The following is a 14,812-nucleotide window of genomic DNA, read 5'->3' as shown; positions in this document are numbered from 1 at the left end:
GATTCTAAACCACTAGAACGCAATTTGGCAATCTACCCACACCTAGCTATAAATATCTAATTTGAAATTACAATTAACTATCTAAATTGAATATTTCGACCTAACACAAGGGACATGATATATATATGTGCCTTCTAATAATTGGTCGCATTTTTTCATTAGGAGCTAAAATACTTAAGTTAGTTAGCATATTTAGTGATCTAATCCATTATTCCTAGTATATTTAGTGATCTAATCCATTACGGGATACCGATTCCCATAATAAAATCGACAGTCACAAAGAGGCGCCTCTCGTTGTTAATTCTTATAAACGCGTACATTTAGAGGTGTAATTAGGGGCGGAAGGAGTAATCGTTATGAGCGTTGAGGAGCGGTCCCTGTGGACGGACGTGCCTGCAATGCAATGATCGTGCGTTCGCTTTGGCTAGGCGAGTCGAGTCCTCGATTCATTGTACAGATGTAGTGCATAATTATTTTCCATCGTTTTTTTCCCGAAAACGTACGAACGTGTCTTGCTATTTCAGTCAGTCTCGGTACAAAAAGTACTGACGTTGACTAAAATAGCATGACAAATACGAACGTTTCCAAGAAAATACGACGGAAAACAATTATCCACTTCAATTTGTTTCAGTGCGCTCTTATACTGGTTTTGCTCGAGTAATCAAGTTTCTTGCGCTCGGCGCGCGATTGGAATGTCATTAGGCCGAGCATCGTAAATGGCATAAACGAATACGATACGTGCAAACACATTTGGGCCTTTTACCACAAATAGAAGGAAAACATTGGAGTTCAATTAAGCCCCATTTAAATTTTTGTAATTTTCCATTTCAGCCTCTGTGTAGATTTTGTCACAAAAACCCCATAAAAAAGTCATTTTTCATTCCACCGTCGTAACTCTATTTAGCGGTGTAGGAGAAAATTCGCCTGACGGTGCTTTTTCTTTATAATGTTGTCACAGGTTATTGCCAGCTTCCATGCGCCTGCAAATAACATAAAAATGATTTTTAGAAAAACAGAAAATATTAAGAGGCCTTTATTTGTTAACAAGCTCAGTTGGCAAATATTGCGTTTGGGGTGTGGCATAACGATATCGATACTATCTGATTCCTAGTATTTGTTTCACGGTGGCATTTAGAGTGGAATCAAAAACCCGGTTGAAATAATTGCAATAATACAAATCAGTTATGATTGGTCCAGTCAGTCGAAACGATACTCAATTAAGTAAATAAATAGTAAAAGTAAAATGTTTATTTGCCCTCAAAGCTATCAAAGATCCTAATTGGTATTGGATTCCGAAAGTAACATTTAAAGCGAAATCGAAATAGGTTCAGATGGAAGGGAAGGTAAAACGGGCTTGGAATTTTTACTTCATTTGCGGTAACTACAAAAAATAGGAATGTTTTTTAGTTTTTTTTTCTTATTTTGCGGATATTTGCGTAGGTTAACTAGCAATGCAGACACATATTGCATAATTCCGCTTCGATATAAGAAAAACCGGACAACTACAAGTCAGACTCGCCCACTGAGGGTTCCGTACTTTTTAGTATTTTTGTTGTTATAGCGGCAACATTATATGTGAAAATTTCAACTGTCCAGCCATCACGGTCATTTGATACAGCCTGGTGACAAACAGACAGACGGACGGACAGACGGACAGTGGAGTCTTAGTAATAGGGTCCCGTTTTTACCCTTTGGATACGGAACCCTAAAAAGTTGGAGAGTTTTCACTTTGCATTATTTTCATAAATAATCGCTCGTTATGGGTGCGAGTAATCCTTGTCACATTAGTCAGTACTCCATTTTATGATTAACAAAAACAGTTTGAGAGCGTTTCATCTTAAATAGGTACTTATAAATATTTATAGGCGATTGGTAGCGGTGGGCGCTGGAGGTGGGTCCTGTTAAAAATCCATTAGTTGTGTTTTACCTTTAACTGCCTTTAAGGCGGTTTTTATATAAATGGGGAACATTTTATGGGCGCACGTTGGCCGTTATATTCATAATTAATCCTAATTGGTTCGAAGTTAAAAGTACTTGCTGTTTTGTTTGTTACTGTAAACACAATAAATCTGAAAGCATAAATTAAAAGCATATGGACAAATATTTAGGTAGCCCTATTTGTTAAAATTTTAAAGCTTGCTGTTTTGTTTGTTACTGTAAAGGCAAAAAATCCGAAAGCATAAATTAACAGCATTTGGACAAATATTTAGGTAACCCTATTTGTTAAAATTTTATAACTAATTATATCACCTATCTCGTGATTTAGTCCATTTGTTACTGAGCTCGATTCATATAATTTATTGTACACTGTATCATCTTTTCATCTGGCTCAACGATTAGTTGATAAAAGAATGCAATTGCCTAACGTACCTACTACCTATTATTGGTCAACATTTATTAATGAAAGCTGCCACGTACACTTTGCATAGAACCAAATAAATAACCACATGAGAGAACACGAACGTACTGGGCCTTAACAGCTACTTACTTATGTGCATCCCTATACGAATAGTTTATATTCGTCTAAATTGACAACCCATTGTCTTTTCAGTATACCTACTGACATTCAAAACCATCCATCCCACGACTTCCTTGATATCCTGCGTGCTACGTATGTATGTAATTCAATAAGGCTGGCTCGAATACACACAGACTGTGTACCGGAAAACCTATTAACTGGGAGGTCTAAATAGTGCTGTTTTGAACACAGTTAACTCTATCCTTTAGTAAACCTTACTGCATTAACATAGGGTTCACCAATAGTCAGTAAAGTTTGTTGGCGTTCGTAGGTGGTAGGTCCTGCTGCGTAGGTATTTCCAGGGAACAACGTCATATTGAGGTAGCGGTGGCCTATAGTGTGGTATAATCACTCTCCACGGACTCCGTATTATAAAGCGTTTACAAATAGCTACTCGCAGTCAAATACCACTATGTTGGCGCTCTGGGGTTATTCCCACTAGTTACCACCAAGTTGTTACCAGTGGTAACTACTGGGAATTTTTTTCCCACCTTTTACCACTGGTAACTACTGGGAATTTTTATTCCCAGTAGTTACCACCAAAATTTTGTTAGAGTTAAATACTAATAAAAACACTATAAATAGTGTAGTATAAATATATAGAGTAATTTAATAAATAACTATAAGTCGATTAGTGTTTTAGTAAACTCCCTTAAAAGTGACCAAAAATATTGAAACAGTTTAACCGGCACTAGTACAAAAACTATGATATATGTACTTAAGGATAAATTTAATAATCCATTTAGATGATTTTTCAAGTGATTTTATTAGGTAATTCAAAATAACTCTATTTATACTATTCATACCTACTGTTTTTATTAGTATTTAACTCTAACAAAGTTTTGGTGGTAACTACTGGGAATAAAAATTCCCAGTAGTTACCACTGGTAAAAACTTGGTGGTAACTAGTGGGAATAACCCTGTTATGCTGCCTGTTACAAACAGCAACACTCTTAACTGCACTTAGGTAGACCTTATTACAAAAGGCATAAGGTCCACCGATGGACAGTTAACAGTGTGGGCGATGGTACACCTTTACAACTTATTCAACGCAGTAGGTAGTTAGTGCTGCTGGGCATTTTCCACAAATCGACAACCATTGTGCCAATTTTGCGCTACTCTACTCGCTACTCTAACCACCCCAGCTCCTCCATGAAGCCTAGCAATGTTTTCAGGTTGCTGACAGCCTCTTTTAGTGTGCTCGGAGTCCCTAGGTATTTGCTCCTGCATACTTCTTCTTCTTGATCGGGACACTCTTGACAGAGCGGTCGTGGTCATCATTGGAAGTCTCCCTTTGTGACACGTTTGACGGCTCGCCTCCACTCCTCCCTGACGGCTGCGCGTTTAGCGCATTCGTGCAAGGGGCCGTCCATTGCTGCCTTTATTTGGTCCGTCCACCTCATGGGCGACCTTCCTCGCGCTCGGGTACCTTCTACTCTGCCCTGCACCACCAGTCGCTCTATGGATACATCTCCACGTCGAGAAACGTGTCCAAAGAAGGTGAGGATGCGAGCTTGAACGATGGAGGATAGACGCTGCTTGATGCCGAGCTCTTGGAGTATGGAAACGTTGGTGCGGTGTTCGGTCCACGATACCCCAAGCATTCTTCGCCAGCACCACATTTCCAGGGCATCCACCCTCTTCCTCTCACTCTCCCGCAGGGTCCACGTCTCAGCGGCGTAGAGAAATATGGGGAATACAAGTACTCCAACGAGCCGGATTTTTGTGGCTTTTGTGATGTTACGATTCCGCCATATTTTTCGTAACTTGTTCATAGCGCTTCTAGTTATTGCCATACGACGTTTGATCTCGTCTACACATCCTCCGTTGTTGGAAAAATAGAGCTCCTAGATAAACATACGATTTTACAACATCACAATTCGCTATTTGTGTGACTTCGGGCGAATTGTCGTTGACACGATCGATAATCATCATCTTGGTCTTACTGCGGTTGATCTTTAAACCAAATTCCAGGCTAACCCTCTCCATCCTGCGTAGCAGATCCTCCATATAACCAGCACCAGTAGCGAATAAGGTGGTATCATCCGCGTAACGGAGGTTTGAGATCTTTAGTCCTCCGATTGCAACTCCGTCGGTCCAGTCTTCAAGGGCAATTCTCATGATGAGCTCCGTGTAGATGTTAAACAGGAGTGGAGATATGATACACCCCTGTCTGACACCCGGACTAGGGTGGAAGTGACTCGACAGGACACCGTCCGTTCTCTACCTGTTTGCAGTCTAGGAGTATGTGCTTTATTGTTTCCTCTTCTTCCATGCACGCTCTGCACATGGGGCTGTCTTATTTCAACTACAGCAACTCTTTGTATATACTCGTTACCTACTTAAAAGTTAAGCAAAGAACTTGTGACACTAGTGAAGTTGCAAGCGTTTATAGATTGCGATGGCCGCTTACCATCGTACGGGCCGTATGGTTTCCACCGTTGTTGTATAGAATGGCATGTATTAGGTAGGGAAGTAATCTGTGTGAGCTTTGTATGTGTAATGGTGAGTAGTTGAGTACTGACCGCCTGTGGCAGTTGGGAGCCGTGAGCGGATTGATTGAAATGTTACTGCGTAGTGCAATTGAGGAACTTGTGATGACACGTTCTTCAAACGGATAATCATTGGGGAAGTAAGTGGTGACCGCAAGCCGGAGAAGACAACTGAATAAGACTGACAGATAGACCGACGATGTAGTTTAGGTTGCATTGAACCGTTAGATAGGAACGAAATGAACGAACATTATCGGTCGTTTTAAAAATTTTTAGGGTAGGCCCATGTTTAAGTTGATATAATAACATTCAATTCCACTCATTCAATCACTCATGTCTAATGTCGTATTAATTAGGCACTCACAAAGATGTTGAGTTTAAGTTCATATCATATACATATATGACATGAATTAGGTACTTACTAAATATTGTTCATGGCTTTTTTTTATTTTTTTTAGATGACACATACAAATGACATATTGTTATCATATATATCTCTCATACAGTATAACAGGTATTTGATATAATAACTTTCAATCTAATGCCAAGCTAGTATAACGCACATACTTTATAATAAAAGGTTCGACATTAATTGGCTATTATGTATTCCAACCGCAATTTTAGGTTGGGTTAGGTTAGGTTCGTTAGTTACCTTTTATCCCTCAGAGCAGAAAATAGAAGCCCCGCAAAGCGGGGTTTAGTCGATTCGTCACCAAGTCGTATTTGCAATGTTAAAACCTATATTAGTATAAAAATTTACATAGATATTATGATTTCTAAATTTAAGCTCTCCGCATAAAAAATTTCACCACACGATAAAACAATAAAGGTACTATTTTCAGTCATTTACTAATGTTCGGTGATTCAATTTTAGGGACGAAATATTTAATGTATGTAATATAATATAATAAACAGCTAGAAATTATGTCATTTATAACTTAAAATATTGGGTACTCGTTATATTAAATTTATTTCATATCTACCTAGGGTAAAGGCACCAGTAGTCAGCCTTATAACGACTTTTTTAAGTTTGAACGTTCGGCATTTCGACATGATCAGTCGGATAATTAAACGAATCACATGGTTAGATCAATTGTTTATTATAGTTTCAAAACAAAATAGTTAAAAAAATAACAATCCTCTTTATAATATCTATAGTTAAGTTTAAACACAAAGTGGCACTTTTCTCCAGTAGTCAGCCTCCAAAATCCAGTAAGCAGCCTTTGTCTACCCAGTACTCAGCCTATAAACTATTCATAATAATGGGATCAAAATCAACGACATTATAATATTTATTATTTCTTATAAATAAACGAAATTTGTTGGCCATAGGCACTTAACTAACTAAAACTGAGAATCGCAATATCTATTTTCTAATAATTATTCCGTCAAAAAATTAACGAGGTAAGTCAGGTAATATATAATATGTTCCTAGTATTCGGTAAAAAATAATGAAACGAGTCTATGCTGATCTAATTATCATTAATAAACAAACGTCCATACATTTTACATATACCTAGCAGGTAAAAACAAAATATCATTCAATTACTTAGGTACTACAGAGAATCTGTATAGTTAACGTCAAACTATGTATACAGTTCTGAACCTTATTTCAATGAGATAGAGTTTTAAAATGTGGACAAATTTTTGGCGGTGACGTACCAAGCAAGGTCAATGGCTGAGTACTGGATCCGCAAAATCCAGTGGTCAGCCGCATTAAAACGTTATTTCAAATGCGGCTGACTACTGGGTTTTACTTTAAATTGACTAGGGCATGCCTAACTAAAATTGAAAATGTAAATTTAACGGTCCTAACGGTTGGTTCGAAAATAATAAAATAAATGAATAACCCAAAGGTCAGCCGTGGGGGGCTGGGCACTGGATTTTTTGTAAAAAAGTGTTATCCAGTGACCAGCCCCCTCAATTTATAAGTTAAATATTGATATTTTCATTCAAACATAATGCAATTTAATAGATAAACTAATAAATAAACCAATCATTAACAAAAAACAATAACTTTTAACATCAAAACATAGTTTTTCTCACCTGTTAAGAGAACACCACGTGCAGTAAAAAATATGGCGGACATGACACTTTTGTACTCGTCGACAAACAGCACCTGTATGAACGACTATATTTCTTCCCCCCGTTCCCTCACCGCACCTGTCATGTGAAGTATTAGCCAATAAGGAATCAAAGCTCCTATTTGAGTCCTCGCGTTTTGTTTAAACGAATATACCAGATATTTATGACCAATAAACGACTCAAAAGGCTGACCACTGGTCCCTGGCTGGCCACTGGTGCTGTTACCCTACCCTTAACTATACCATATAAAATTATTCCTCTTGTTGGTATACATATTGTTGATTATATTACCTTAGTGATATATCTTTCAAAATTATACCATATGTTGTTATGTCAAATGAAAATAGATCATTTATTGTTATAGCGATCATTACACACCCAGTACAATATCCCGTAAATAGAGCACTTGTAAGCCCTCACAATAACTCAATAAACATATAATGACGATAGCGATGTATGAGATGCATCCTGTCTGTTCCCAAGGCACTTCGTGTTATTTATGCAAACTTGAGTAAAAATAAATGTATTACAATACTGTACAATACTACGTTTATCACCGGTATAAAATGGTTATACTCTCGGTCTTAAATTGATAATATGAACACTGGAATGTGAAGAAAGCTTTATGTAGTTTATGTGGTAATATCAACACGAGTGTCCTAAGCCCTGAAAATAAACTATTGTTACACTTATAATCATATACACTACATATATATGCTTTGATACTAAAAAGAAAAAGAATGCAGGTTGCGAGAAAAAACTGAACTCCACATGTGGAAAAATTATCCTTTACTAATTTTACCTCACATATTAATAACTGTACAGTCTGTCATAAAGATCAGTAGTCTATTAGACAATGTGGGGGAGACTGGAGAAACGAGGTTAGGACAGAAAGGGAAAATGTACTATTGTTCGTAACTAGTACACTCGAATGAGCTACTCGTCGGTACAATACAGCAGCGCCACTGTTACGTGCTGTTACACATTTCAGCCATCTTACTTCGGTCTAATGAGAGAAACGTGGTTCCTACTTGTTCTAGGTGCTGCCCCCCTGCACCTTATATTTTTGCGCCATATATGTCCAGATAGCGAAAGAGATGTGTTGTGTGTGTTGTGTGTGACTCTAGTTAATAATGACTGTAAAACATGGAACATATTTCGATTAGTTGAAATTATCCCGCAGTCGAAATTCACCCCCTGCACCTTACCTATACCTATCGGAGTATTACGACGATTTTCTCTCCGTTTGCGCTAGCGAAGGTTGAAAAAGGCCCATTGCCCATCCTTGATGTAATTCCTAACCCTAAAAAAACCCGGTTTCCCAACTTGAAATCTTCATAACAGAAGAGATCCGCTGACGCTAGTATTCTAAATCGACCCTACTAACCTTCCAAGTAGAGTTATAGCCTACATACAATATGCACGCAAACTTGGCGAGGCTTACCTGAAATTGATGGCTAGCTGTTATTATTAATATTCAAGATTACTCGAGAGGTAGTTCGTCCCGAGGCTTAGGCGTCATTATTGTTATTGACTGGGATCGCTATTGAATAATAGATATTTGGTATTGGAGAATGTACTTACGCATTCGGCGAAGTAAGATGAACTCGTAAGTGAAAGCTACGTACTATCATGAATGACTTCCATTAAGAGGGAATTATAGCACGTGATCGTCCATACAAAAAGAGAAAACGTTTTTCCACTTCTAAATATTTTCCATTCTCCATGATTTTTTAGTATGTTATTGACACAATGAAAAACTAGGTTTATAGATTTTCCTTTTAACAAAATTTGCAATACAAAAAAAACGGGTTGCACTACGGGAGTGCCGGCAGAAGTGAAAACTCAATGACATTGTAACAGTTTTTCGATCAGGTCACGTGTCCGTCTTACGAAGCGTCTTACGTCTTACGCTTTCGCGAGTTTAACATTTTTTCTTCATCGCAAAAAGTGCACAGCGCCGCTTGAAAGTTTTCACTTCAAAATTGTTTTTTAAAGCGAAATCTATAAACCTACAATAATTATGTATAATAATATTATGCTGAAACGTACGACGTCAAAATCAAAGTGATATGTTAAGATTTAGTTAGTGGAAAACGTTATCTCCCGAAATGGAAATTATATGGAAAAAGTACCTATTGTCAGTAGCTATACTTCCCTCTTAATCGGGGCAGACAGGGGAGCGCACCATAAGTGTATAAAGAAATACAGTTGTAAGGTTTAACTTACTGTAGTCATCGTTACGATATAAACGTCAGCCAGACATAGTATCAGCCAAACACATTACACGACATAAGGCCTAGTCCGGTCATGTATAACGTAATTATTTAGGAAGTTATGAATGGTTTTCGAGACAATTAGTGACTGGTAACATCGGCCGGAATTGAAAGTTCAGTAGAAAAAGGAACAAAACCATTTCATTTATTCTTTTATTTATTCGAACATATTTTCTCCGCCAAAATGAAAGAATAATACGTATGATTCTGCTTTATTTTATCCTTTCTTCAGATTAGCGCTCAGAGCACTTGGAATACTCGGATTCGGATAAATTATGGAAAATAAATGGCTAGGCGTGATACGCGAGTTGGAAAATAAATTCATTCAATTTATTATATCGTGTTACTAGCAGTGCCAAACGGCGCCGTCACTTTCCAATAAGTACTACAGTCAGATCCTTATGAATTTCGGAAAATTTCGGCTATTACCGGAATTGTTTACATGCATTTTTTGTAGGAACTACCTACAAATTGTTGTTACCTGCTGTGTGTTTTCGACACTAAATTGCAGTGTAGGTACGAGTATCTTACGCGCAAACATTGTTTAATTAATCCTTTCCTCCGTTCCTTGCATTTGAATTTTAAAAGTCTCAACGTGGTTTCATATTTATTTCACATTACGCGTGGATTTTCTGAAAATTGATAATTCATATAAGTAATATTAATTTGATATTAAATTCACTTCATTTCCCTTACTCTCATATATCTAATGGTGCGTGAAGGATATAATGAGATTGATATCAAATTGATGTACTTATATTTTTTAGGTCAGAATACATTCCAGATGTTGTAATCTCGATGATTATGCAAAATAAATTTACAAGAAGGAAACTCCAACTCACGACTTTGTTACACTGTATTAGCTCAAGTTTATTCAAACACGGTGTTGGATGATTAGGTAAGTATACAACTTACTTAAATTTAGTCTGCGATGTATTTTATTTTACTTTGAGCAAAGTTCCATGATCAAAAATAATCTACACTGTGATGATTTTAATGAACTTGAGTGTAATGTTTTATGTTTAATCATTATCCTTAAAGGTGTCTAGAATTTGTTGGTGGCTTTTTGATGCCCATTAAGTTATATATGTAGCACACATAAATCATAAAGATGCAGGGGAACTAACTTATTTCATTTTGATGCACATATGTACAAGTCTAAAGAGTAATTTGAAGCTATTAAAGCAAACAAGCCTCTCTAATAAAGCGGGGTCCAACAAATATCGAAGCAATTCAATAAGCAACATTGTAAAACAAACAGTGAAGTAGTATACGTAGCAGGAGTGTTATTTCAAACGTTTACATATCGCAAGCTATTCAATGTTTTCAACATTGGTATGTTGAAAACTTTAAATACGTTCGCAGGTTACGCATAATGGCGATGGATCTTTAGGTCATAGTAAACTGGTTGCCTGAGCCTGCAAGTAAAAGGAATAGTCGACTAGCGCGGCGTCGCGGCAGCAAATAAACGGAGAAATAACCGTCTCAATATCGACTCCCGGCCCGAGGAGCAACAGATTGTGACGTCTAACTCACCCGTCTCAAAAGAAAACACGAAAATCACAACTCCTATCCCCATCTCCATCTCGCCGATGGATAAAGTAAGAGAGAGCATTAAAATGTCGCGGATCAGATTGCTGCGTGGCACAAGATCGTACCAGCTCTCTGAAATCGACATTGCTTTAGGATAATCGACCATAAAAACGGGAACCAACGACCCAGCCATATTTCTCGACCTACTTTTATAGCCACTCATTTATATAGATCTACATTCTCAGACATGTCGCTGTAACTTTTATAACGTTAGCAATTCATTATGCCATCTAAGGGTTTTGGACCAAGCTTGAAGAGCTTACGTTGGACCTTTTTTGAAGTGATAGATGCTTAAGACTAAAAAATTGCTTGAATGTGAACGGTATTTAACTGAAGTATTTGAAGAGTCATAACTATACCCGTACGATAAGATAGTTAGTAAAGTTCGCCTGGCCACACATATTAATACTTCAACAAGTAAAGAAGACTTTCATAAACTGGCAAGTTTGAGGAGACTAAGTTTGTGGTAAGTTCCATTTGAAGTACACATGAGAGTTGAATAAATAAATGATGCAATAAGTTACCTAAACATTTAATCAACTGTGAGGATGAAATTGAAAACCTTGCCACGGGCAATAAATTGAGGAGAGTACTCAACTCTTATATGCATAGGTACTTATAGCGAGCATTTGAATATAACAGTGGCATTTGTTGGTGGTGAGTAATTGAAATGGCATTTCAAACTGTTTTATGAAGTCGGTTTTTTTTCTATTAAATATTATTTTAAAGTCGATTAAAATATCCTTTTAAATTTAAACCATACGGTCCAGCTACGTATGTCCAAGTGTGTTATTGTCAAATGTGCTATGTTATATTAATATGGTTTAACTTTATTGGGACATAAAATTACAATGATATACAATAATACAGTAAAATTAAATAAACTAAACTATTAAACTACATGTATCAGAATAAACTTATACATAAAAAAATACATGTCAAAAATAGCCGTTAGAAATTGATTCTAATTGATGTATGTCAACAAAGGTAACCAGATATGCATACCAGGACACGAGCATTGTGAAATTCATTAATATATTACTTCCTGTAGCTAATAGAACACATGTAGTGACACACCCGAAACAACCCTGACAACGAAAATATAAAGCTTTGTATGGATGGGATTGTAGAAAGTTCAACATGAGCGTTCCATGTAAATGAGCAATATTTTCTTTACAATTGGACAACCTCTAGGGACAGGATTAATCGCGCCAAAGTTTTGGGTCTGTTCAAACTCTGGGGACATTAGTAAGCAGTATTTTACCCACAACTATATACATATTACGTCAGTAAACACATATTTAGTGTCCTTGTTAATTAAATGTGTTCAAAATCGGTTGCGTTTCTTTGCGTTTCAGCCATATACAACAATTCAGGAATTAAGGATTTTCACTCAAGCGAGGTGTGTGTGACAACCTTCAAGCGCAACTTAACTATTTAAGTAAAAACATTTTTAATGGTTTGTCGCTGTAACCGCTGGACATTTTAGTATTTTGGTATTTTTAAAATTCACATAGCATTACAGTACCTACTTATAAATATCAATATATATTATAACGAGAATATCGGGAGCCCTATAGTGGTATAAAATAAAATGTTTTTTTTTTTCATATTGCTGTTTGGTGAGGGTCAATACTAAGTTTAGGAGTATATTTCTTTCATCGTCATGGTAAAATCAAAGAAAACTTACAATTTGCAACACCAGCTTAGCGGTAGGATTAGGTTAGGTAATAACTAATAATTATAGTAACTAGCTCAGTCTTAAATTAAATTTAGAGCACAGGGAATGAGTGGTTTCAATATGCCGGAAGACCTTGGTAAACTATAAATATTGGGCGCCTTAATAAAATAAAAGGGAACACTCCGACCTCGACTGTTCATAACTCCTGCGCTGACGCCATGCTTCGAACCAGCACCGGGGAACAGTCCGGACCTGCTCCCACAAGTCCACTCTCAGCTGCAGATAGCCTCAGGGTGCGCTTGGGATAACGCGACCACGTGAGAAAGTAGGAATATTGTGTAAAACTAGCAAAACTCTTGGCCCTGACGACCGCGTGGACTAGTAAAGTAGTAAGTCGTGAAGCCCTGAAAATTACAAAATAAATAAGCAACGGAACGGAGTTTCCGCAGAATTATGTAGAATTCGAAACTGCGCAAAGGGGGTGACTTACCCGGGGCAGATAATAGGCCTTCAGAGTATATGTACCTACTGCATAATTTCCATGCCACCGGGGCTCACTCTTGACAAAACGATTCACATCCAATAGCTGAAATAAAGATAAAAATAATCAGCACTGCACTAATTCCACACGAAATGATGAAGAAAATAGGTAAATTACTTACGATGAAGCGTTTTAAACCGCGATTTAAAACAATGTGGCGTACACTGGCTTTTGAATAAAACGGATTACGTCTCTCTACACCATCCTATCCGAAATAAAATGACAGCTGACAGATCACACCGAACCGAAGATACTCCCACCGCTGCGTTTCGTTGCGCGCACTATGTAGATCCAGCTTTCAAAACTCGTATCAGTAAAAAAAGATAATAATAATTTCCAAAAACGAAAGAAGAACAGTAATAATACATTTAATTAGGTTTTAATTTTAGTAAATTAATAAAAGAAAAACTTTTATTTAAGAAAAAGCAGATAGCAAGCTAACTCACGCCCTCTGTCGATCCTTTCATCAACTAAGGAGTCTTCAGACCGAGTCAATACAATCAATGCACGTGTTAAATCAAGTATTACCATCGCACAACGCTAGATGTCCTTTATAGCAGAAAAAAAATATGACTTTAATGCTATTTAAAAAATACCTATGAGGCTTAAAAAATATGTTGTTACAATAATAATATATAATTATATAAAAATATTATGTAAAAATCTACATTAAAACGAGTACCTTCTGCCAGCTTTTGATATTTCTGAATATTTAATAATATGCTTTAAAATATAAACCACATTAATTAACGTACGAAATGCAATGCAAATGTTTTCACTCCGCTAGCCGTGAGCTGTGGAACTTTGTTAAAGTATGAAAGTTTATTAAATGCCCCGCATTCCATAAATAGGTAAAAAGACTGGCTTGGAGCAATCACGGCCTCATGTAAATGCAAATGAGCAGATGATCGACCAGTCTCTGAGAGTAATTACGTTATAGGCACTATGCGGGGAACCACTTTGTGCCTACAACGAGGTCATAATTAGCTGATCCCATAATATACGCTGGGTAACGATATAAACTTTACACAATTTTCAGACATTTTCCATTAATAGCGGTTGAATTGTTAATCGTTGAATGCAGGTCCAGCATCACGTTTAATAGGACTTTATTGTATTTTAGCTTGCTGTATTCAACACTTTGAATATTTTAGGCATAAGGTCTGAAGTTCAGATCAACGAAGTCGTGTTTCACTAAAGTTATAGGCAAAACGTCGTAATATCTACTGAACACCTCAAAATGTGTCTATATTTAGATACATTAAAGTCTCAAGTCACTTACCGCCAATGACAAAATCGAAATAAGTATTTGAGAGGCAAAAGTATGAAAAAAAACGAATGTGAAAATAATGCTTTATGTTTCACGAAAATAAAGAAAATCATAAAATCTGACCTTATGCACTTTCTGTATCTCGGAAACTAAAAATGATAGAAACACCAGAGTCAGTTTGTGAGAAAGATTATTCACTATTTATTACCGTTGCGTTAAAATGTCACTTTGGTCGGATGTTCATATCCGACCTTATGGACTTCGTGTCGAGATGTAGTTTTGTGTTAATTTTAATATACCGCAGGTACGTACCAAATCCTAATTTATTCAATTTAATGAGTAAGTTTGATGTCAAG

General features: G+C 36.8%; 1 protein-coding gene and 1 long non-coding RNA gene across 2 annotated transcripts in view; both read right to left on the bottom strand.

Annotated features, from left to right (window-relative positions):
- Window positions 1-14,812, bottom strand: part of LOC134796789 (uncharacterized) — a 285,519-nt gene that overhangs the window by 227,567 nt on the left and 43,140 nt on the right. The window lies entirely within an intron of this gene.
- LOC134796887 (uncharacterized) lies at window positions 500-13,406 on the bottom strand. Its single transcript, XR_010145019.1, has 4 exons — window positions 13,308-13,406; window positions 13,136-13,231; window positions 12,833-13,049; window positions 500-980 (listed from the first exon to the last, which is right to left on the bottom strand). It is a non-coding gene; the product is annotated as an uncharacterized LOC134796887 (long non-coding RNA).

Source organism: Cydia splendana, chromosome 14, assembly GCF_910591565.1.
Source record: "Cydia splendana chromosome 14, ilCydSple1.2, whole genome shotgun sequence".
In the NCBI taxonomy this organism is placed as follows: Eukaryota; Metazoa; Arthropoda; class Insecta; order Lepidoptera; family Tortricidae; genus Cydia; species Cydia splendana.
This window is presented reverse-complemented; position numbering and strand designations above follow the sequence as displayed.